Source organism: Astatotilapia calliptera, unplaced genomic scaffold (genome assembly GCF_900246225.1).
Source record: "Astatotilapia calliptera unplaced genomic scaffold, fAstCal1.2 U_scaffold_4, whole genome shotgun sequence".
NCBI lineage: Eukaryota > Metazoa > Chordata > Actinopteri > Cichliformes > Cichlidae > Astatotilapia > Astatotilapia calliptera.
The window spans coordinates 652,500-659,450 of NW_020535778.1; positions in this window are offsets into that span (position 1 = coordinate 652,500).

The window sequence follows — 6,951 nt, forward strand, 5'->3', positions numbered from 1 at the left end:
TAAGTTAAAGTCTTGTGTGTGTTGTTCCTTTCAGCACTATTTCTGGATTAAAAATTTCAGACTCTTTATTGTCATCACACTAGCATAACAACATTAAAGCAATATACTTCCTCAGATGGTGCATACAAAAACCTAACATTTACTGACAAGGATATAAATACAATATGTAAACATAGTAATAGTAATGGGTACCGGTATCCGGTGCCATGATGGCACTGGTTCTGACATAAACGGTAGTAACCAGACCGAAAAGCAGCGCACATTTCGGTGCTTTTTTTTCCTGAGCTGTGATACACTTTGAATTCTAGCCAATCATTTTACGTTTCCGAGGATAGTAGGCGGGCCCAGGTACGTACGTTCTTTTAGAGCAGAGCTACAGATTAAAAATGCCCAAGGCTAAGCGGTCAAAAGTCTGGCTGTACTTCACAGCAAAAGATGCAAACTAAGCAGCCTGCAACAGGTGCTTTAAGCTGATACTGTGATACTGTCAAAGGAGGTAACACCTCGAATCCGATGAAACACCTGGCGACGCATAGCCTTTTTTTTAAAAGCTGAAAAATGCGCCGTATTTGCTATTTATGTTCCTATTTTCCTATTTCAGTTAGAAGACCCAAATGCCATGTTCAGATGGAAATTTTAGAATGTTGTCTGGTTTTAAACCTTTCAATCAAAAAGATCCCTCTCAGATGGATTAGCACAAGCTTTGCTGCAGGTTTTCTTTGTTAAATAGGCAGAAAAGTGAGTCTGTTGGAACATAACGGCTCTGTAACATGTAACTACTTTAGCTCTGAGAGCCTCTGGTGGTCAGCTTTAAACCCTGTGAGGCTGCTCTAACAGACAGGATGGACATCTAATTATTCATTCTCACTTAAAAAAAATGTTTAACAAACCCAGAGAGTTTATTTGACAGGAGAAACGTCTGAACGTGGAAACATTCATCAAGTCTGACTCGAAACATGCCTTCTTTTTCCCTCATGTCTCATGGTAGCAAATTTGAATGCCCTTCTAAGTCATTCAGATGTCTTTTTGGTGAAACTGAATTTAATATTAAAACACTTTAGATACTATGAAAAAAATATTGAAATGAATGAGTCATTATAAAAAGGCCACACAAACTCTGTTCTTTCCTTATATCTTGTATTTCCATGTATTTCCAAATTACGATGATCACCTGTTTTCCATTTTCCAAGTAAAATATTAGTCTTAGTGTTCACTTGGTGGCGGAGATGATTGTTTGTAGAAGTGTGACAGAACTGCGTGCAGTACTCACCATCCTCATGGTGCCTTTGTGGAAACAGGACATTAGGCGACCACCAGTATAATATTAAATATGTGACATCTGAAAATTTAAGGTTTTCCTACTTGAAAAAATTAGATTTTTGTTAATTAATTTCTATTTGCAGTTTTTTTCTGAGTTCCATCTTGTTGCTCTTAACAAGAATGACGCCCAAATATTTCTGCCTATTTTAGGCCCTGAAATATAATAGCATCAGAAGTAAGGAGAATATAGTTCACTAAATTAAAAACGAGTTTCAGATTTCAAATGTGGAGAAAAATTGGTAGCTCAGTCACATCGAAATATTCTTGTTCATTTCAGTAGATCACAGCCTTCGAGAGAAAATAATAGTATTGTTTCAGTGACATTGGAAACATTTTTATCAATTTATTTTCATACATTTAGCTTTGACTAACAGAATTATTTGCTCATGAGCCCAGTTATAGCCAAGTACTGTAAGCAAACCCATCCGTTCGCTTCCACTTATCCTGCAGGGTCACAGAGGGGCTGGAGCCTATCCTGTCACGATCCTGGGTCTTATGACCCAGTGTTTTGAGTTTTAGTTCATTTTGATGTTTATAGTATGTTTAATCTCATTAGGTCTCCTATGTTCATTTGCTTATTAGTTCCCCCTTGTGTTTCCAACCCATGTTAAGTCTCCCCTGCTCTTCATGTGTTTCATGTCTGTGTCTCATTATGTTTCCTATTTTATTTTGAAGAGATCTTGTGTTTTTATATTATGGATTATGTTTTGAGTCCTTTGTTGTACTGTTTCTTGTTTCCTTAGGTCTCAGTTATGGTTATCATCGGTTTAGTTCTTTGGCTTTGTAATATGGCTTCCCTGTGTTCCATGTTGTGTCTACTGTGACGTTTTTGTACCATGTTTCAGGTTCCTATGTTCCGTCTCCCCAGTTGCTGTTAAGTTTACATGTCTAGAGTTCAGTCAGTATGTTTCCTGTTTTATTTTGAAGAGGTCTGGTGTTCCTGTGTTCATCGTGTTTAGTTTTACTCTTCCACTGTGACGTCGTTATGTTCATGTGTCAGCTGTTTCTCCATGTGTTCCCACTTCCCTCATTATCCTCTTGTGTGTATTTAGTCCGTGTGCTTTCAGTCATTCTTTGTCAGGTCGTCTGCTCATCCATGTCACAACTTCAGGTATCTATGTCAGTTCACCATGTTTAAGGTTTTTTCATGTTTAGTTTTAGTTCACCCAGGTTAGGTTATTGTTTAGTTTCACAATGCCCTTTTGTTTGTACCCTCTTTGCTAGCCTCAAACGGCTTTTTTTTGTTAAATCCACGCCACGTTCAGTTTTTGGTCCGCGTTTGAATCCTCTTTTGCAAACACATACAGTCTGCCCCAGCCAGACTGTGACATATCCCAGCTGTCTTAGGGTAAGAGGCAGGGTACACCCTGCATAGGTCACCAGTCTGTCGCAGGGCACAGAGACAGACAACCATTCACACTCGCATTCACACCTATGGGTAATTTAGAGTTACCAATTAACCTATCCCTACTAACTGCATGTCTTTGGACTGTGGGAGGAAGTTGGAGAGAACCCAGGAGAACATGAAAACTCAACATGGACTTTTTTTTTTCTCATTATTAACTGTGTTTACAAAATCCAGAGTCGACTGACAGGAAGAATCTCTGAATGTGGAAATATTAATTACCTCTGACACACGCAAATGGACTGTAAACTGGAATGCAGTTCAGCAGGTTTTGGGTGAGCTAGTTTCTCGGAGGCTCCTTAGCTGCAGTGACATTTTCTTGTGTGTCATCACCTGATCAGCATCGCTGTCATCATCCTGCTTAAATCGAAACATTTCCTCCTTGCATTGTTTCCCTCATGTCTCTATACAAACTGCAGTAACAGTAAAGTTCAAATCCTCTTCATCTCGCTTGTTCACAGACGTCATTTTATTTAACTAATAAAAATAAATGATAACAATAAATAAAATATGAATGACTCACAATAAACTGGACACACAACCTCTCTCTTTGCCTTGTTTCCTGTGCGTCCATGTATTTTTACACATTACAATGAATCACCAGTTTCACATTTTCTAAATAATCTATAATGACATTAGACGTACTTGCACAGAACTGTATCATGAATGTAACATGCAAATTAACATCTGTTGGGTATATTTTCTTTTTTTTTTTCTTTTTTTTTTTTTTTTTTGCCTGTCCCATTTGGTTCTTTTTCCATCAGAATTATTGTCTAAAGGCAAAGAAAGATGCCCAACGGATTTACTTTACCAAATTGACCATCCCAGCCTTGCCGCAATGGTCTATTTGATTCAACTTTTATTGTTTATTTTATTTTCACTTGCTAAATACGAGACAGACTTGACTGGGGGAAAGAAGGGGAGAAAGAAAGAGGGAAAGAAAAACAGCGGAGAAGAGGGACGGGAATAAAGGGCAAAAAACAACAAAATAAGCAGATAAAAAATACATATATCAATCACCTGGATCACCTGTTGAGAAAACAAGCAGAAGAAAAAAAAAGAGTAATAGAATAAACAACATCACAATGATATATGGGAATATAACAGTAAATACTAAATATTAAACATTATTGTGCAGCACATAAGATCAACAGAACACAGTGTGCTTTGAGGTAGGAGCCAAAAAGGGTGTAGTTTGTATGTGTGATCACCCGTGTGTACACCTGTGAGCATGGACGCGCTTGTTTTTTTAAAAGGTTCCTTCATGTAATGATCTGCTAGAGGGGGTGGGGGGGCCACAGCCCCGTCCTCCAGGGCATGAAGCAGGTATGGAGTGTTTTGGTAGATCTCGGGTTTATAATAGCAGCACCATTAATGAGACTGGGACAGCTCTGTCTTAAACTGCAGGAATGTCTTAAAGACATAAAGACCTGGATGGCCACTAACTTTCTGCTTCTTAATTCAGATAAAACTGAGGTTATTGTACTCGGCCCTGAAAATCTTAGAAATATGGTATCTAACCAGATTCTTACTCTGGATGGCATTACCTTGGCCTCCAGTAACGCTGTGAGGAACCTTGGAGTCATTTTTGACCAGGACATGTCCTTCAACGCACATATTAAACAAATGTGTAAGACTGCTTTCTTCCATTTGCGCAACATCTCTAAAATTAGAAATATCCTGTCTCAGAATGACGCTGAAAAACTAGTTCATGCATTTATTACTTCCAGGCTGGACTACTGTAATTCATTATTATCAGGATGTCCAAAAAACTCACTGAAAAGCCTTCAGCTAATCCAAAATGCTGCAGCAAGAGTCCTGACAGGGACTAGAAAGAGAGAGCATATTTCTCCTGTTTTGGCTTCCCTTCATTGGCTTCCTGTTAAATCCAGAATTGAATTCAAAATCCTGCTCCTCACATACAAGGTCTGAAATAATCAGGCCCCATCTTATCTTAATGACCTTGTAGTACCATATCCCCCTATTAGAGCACTTCCGTCTCGCTCTGCAGGCCTACTTGTTGTTCCTAGAGTATTTAAAAGTAGAATGGGAGGGAGAGCCTTCAGTTTTCAGGCCCCTCTTCTGTGGAACCAGCTTCCAGTTTGGATCGGGAGACAGACACTATCTCTACTTTTAAGATTAGGCTTCAAACTTTCCTTTTTGCTAAAGCATATAGTTAGGGCTGGACCAGGTGACCCTGGATCCTCCCTTAGTTATGCTGCAATAGATGTAGGCTGCCGGGGGATTCCCATGATGCATTGAGTTTTTCCTTTCCAGTCACCTTTCTCACTCACTATGTATTAATAGACCTCTCTGCATTGAATCATATCTGTTATTAACCTCTGTCTCTCTTCCGCAGCATGTCTTTATCCTGTCTTCCTTCTCTCACCCCAACCGGTCGCAGCAGATGGCCGCCCCTCCCTGAGCCTGGTTCTGCTGGAGGTTTCTTCCTGTTAAAAGGGAGTTTTTCCTTCCCACTGTCGCCAAAGTGCTTGCTCATAGGGGGTCATATGATTGTTGGGTTTTTCTCTGTATCTATGAAGCGCCTTGAGGCGACTTTTGTTGTGATTTGGCGCTATATAAATAAAATTGAATTGAATTAAAAAATGTAATCCGATCTATTAAATATCCCATAGCGTAACTCAGCTCATAACCTTAGCAGTATGCCTCACGTGATAGAGCAGCTGTGGCGAGCGAGACCTGTCGGCAGTCGGGTTGAGCATTTGGAGCCTCACTACCAAACCAATATTTCATCTCCCTGAAAGTTATCCCAAGAAGTAAAGCAAGTTTGTCTAGCAATGTTTTGCCAGGGGGGCAGGTGGGGTATCAACAGGGAAAGGGGGGCACAAAGAAATATCTTTCTTTCTTATTTTCATTTAAAATGTCTAGCTTTTAATAAATAGTTATCTGAATCTTACAACCAAAGTTTTAATCTGATGTAAAATGTATAGAAATCCATTACTGTATATAGTAACTATTAAGTCTAATATACCCTAGTAAGCTGTAGTACTTTTTCCTTTGGGGAGGTGCCATCTGTGCAGTCTGCAGTTCTGTTGTAGAAAGATTTTGAATCTATTTAATTATTGTAGAAATATAATCGATTTCGGTTCAATTTTTTACATGTGCATTAAATTAAAGTTGATTACGTTGATTGAGCAGGTTGCTGGTTCGAGTCCCGGCTCCAACAGTCTCGGTCGTTGTGTCGTTGGGCAAGACACTTCACCCGTTGCCTACTGGTGGTGGTCAGAGGGCCCGGTGGCACCAGTGTCCGGCAACCTCGCCTCTGTCAGTGCGCACCAGGGTGGCTGTGGCTACAATGTAGCTTACCATCACCAGTGTGTGAATGTGTGTGTGAATGGGTGAATGACAAAATGTAGTGTAAAACGCTTTGTGGTCCATAGTAAAGCGCTATACAAATACAGGCCATTTACCATTTTTTTATACAAAAAGCAGCAAGATTTTAAATAAACTGTTTTATTGATTGAAAAAACACTATATCGGATTCATATCGGTATCGGCAGATATCCAAATTTATGATATCAGTATCGTCTCGGACATGGTATCGTGCCATGTCTAGTTAGTACTGGAGGGTCGAATGACTGCAGAGTGGACCCAGATCTGTACCATAGAGAGTAAGTGACACATTAAGAAAAAAAAGTTTTATTTTTCTGATTCTCCTTTATAGATGTGCACTAGCTGTACAGGAGAAAAGTGGCTGACAGCTGAGTCAGTGTCACGAACACACACAAAATTGTGTATTTAAGGGAAATGTAAAGAGAAGCGCTGAAACATTCATCTTCTCTGACACACACAAATAACAAAAATGTCTTTGTTTCACTGGCATGCAGTTCAACAGTTTATGGTGAGTTGGTTTCTCACACACACCTGAAGACGAAGTTGAAGTTGATGAAGTCAAATGCATTGATGAGTGCAGCACCCTGACATCCCAAAAGCTGTACAAATGTGAGAAGATGAGCCACATCTTGTCAGGAGAGCACGGCTGTGACTTCATGTTAGACCCTCCTCAGCACTCCCTGAAATAAAACAGAGACACAGACTTTATGATCAGTTTATTTGAACATTTGATCAGGGCCTCAGTCGCAACTGTGTACTTATGTAAACCTGTGATTGTATATTCTTACTCTTTTCTCATCAATGCTATGTTGTGTACGTGCTTGGCTCTCTCTCTGTGGATCTTATCATAAATAAGTATGTCTGTGTTTCTT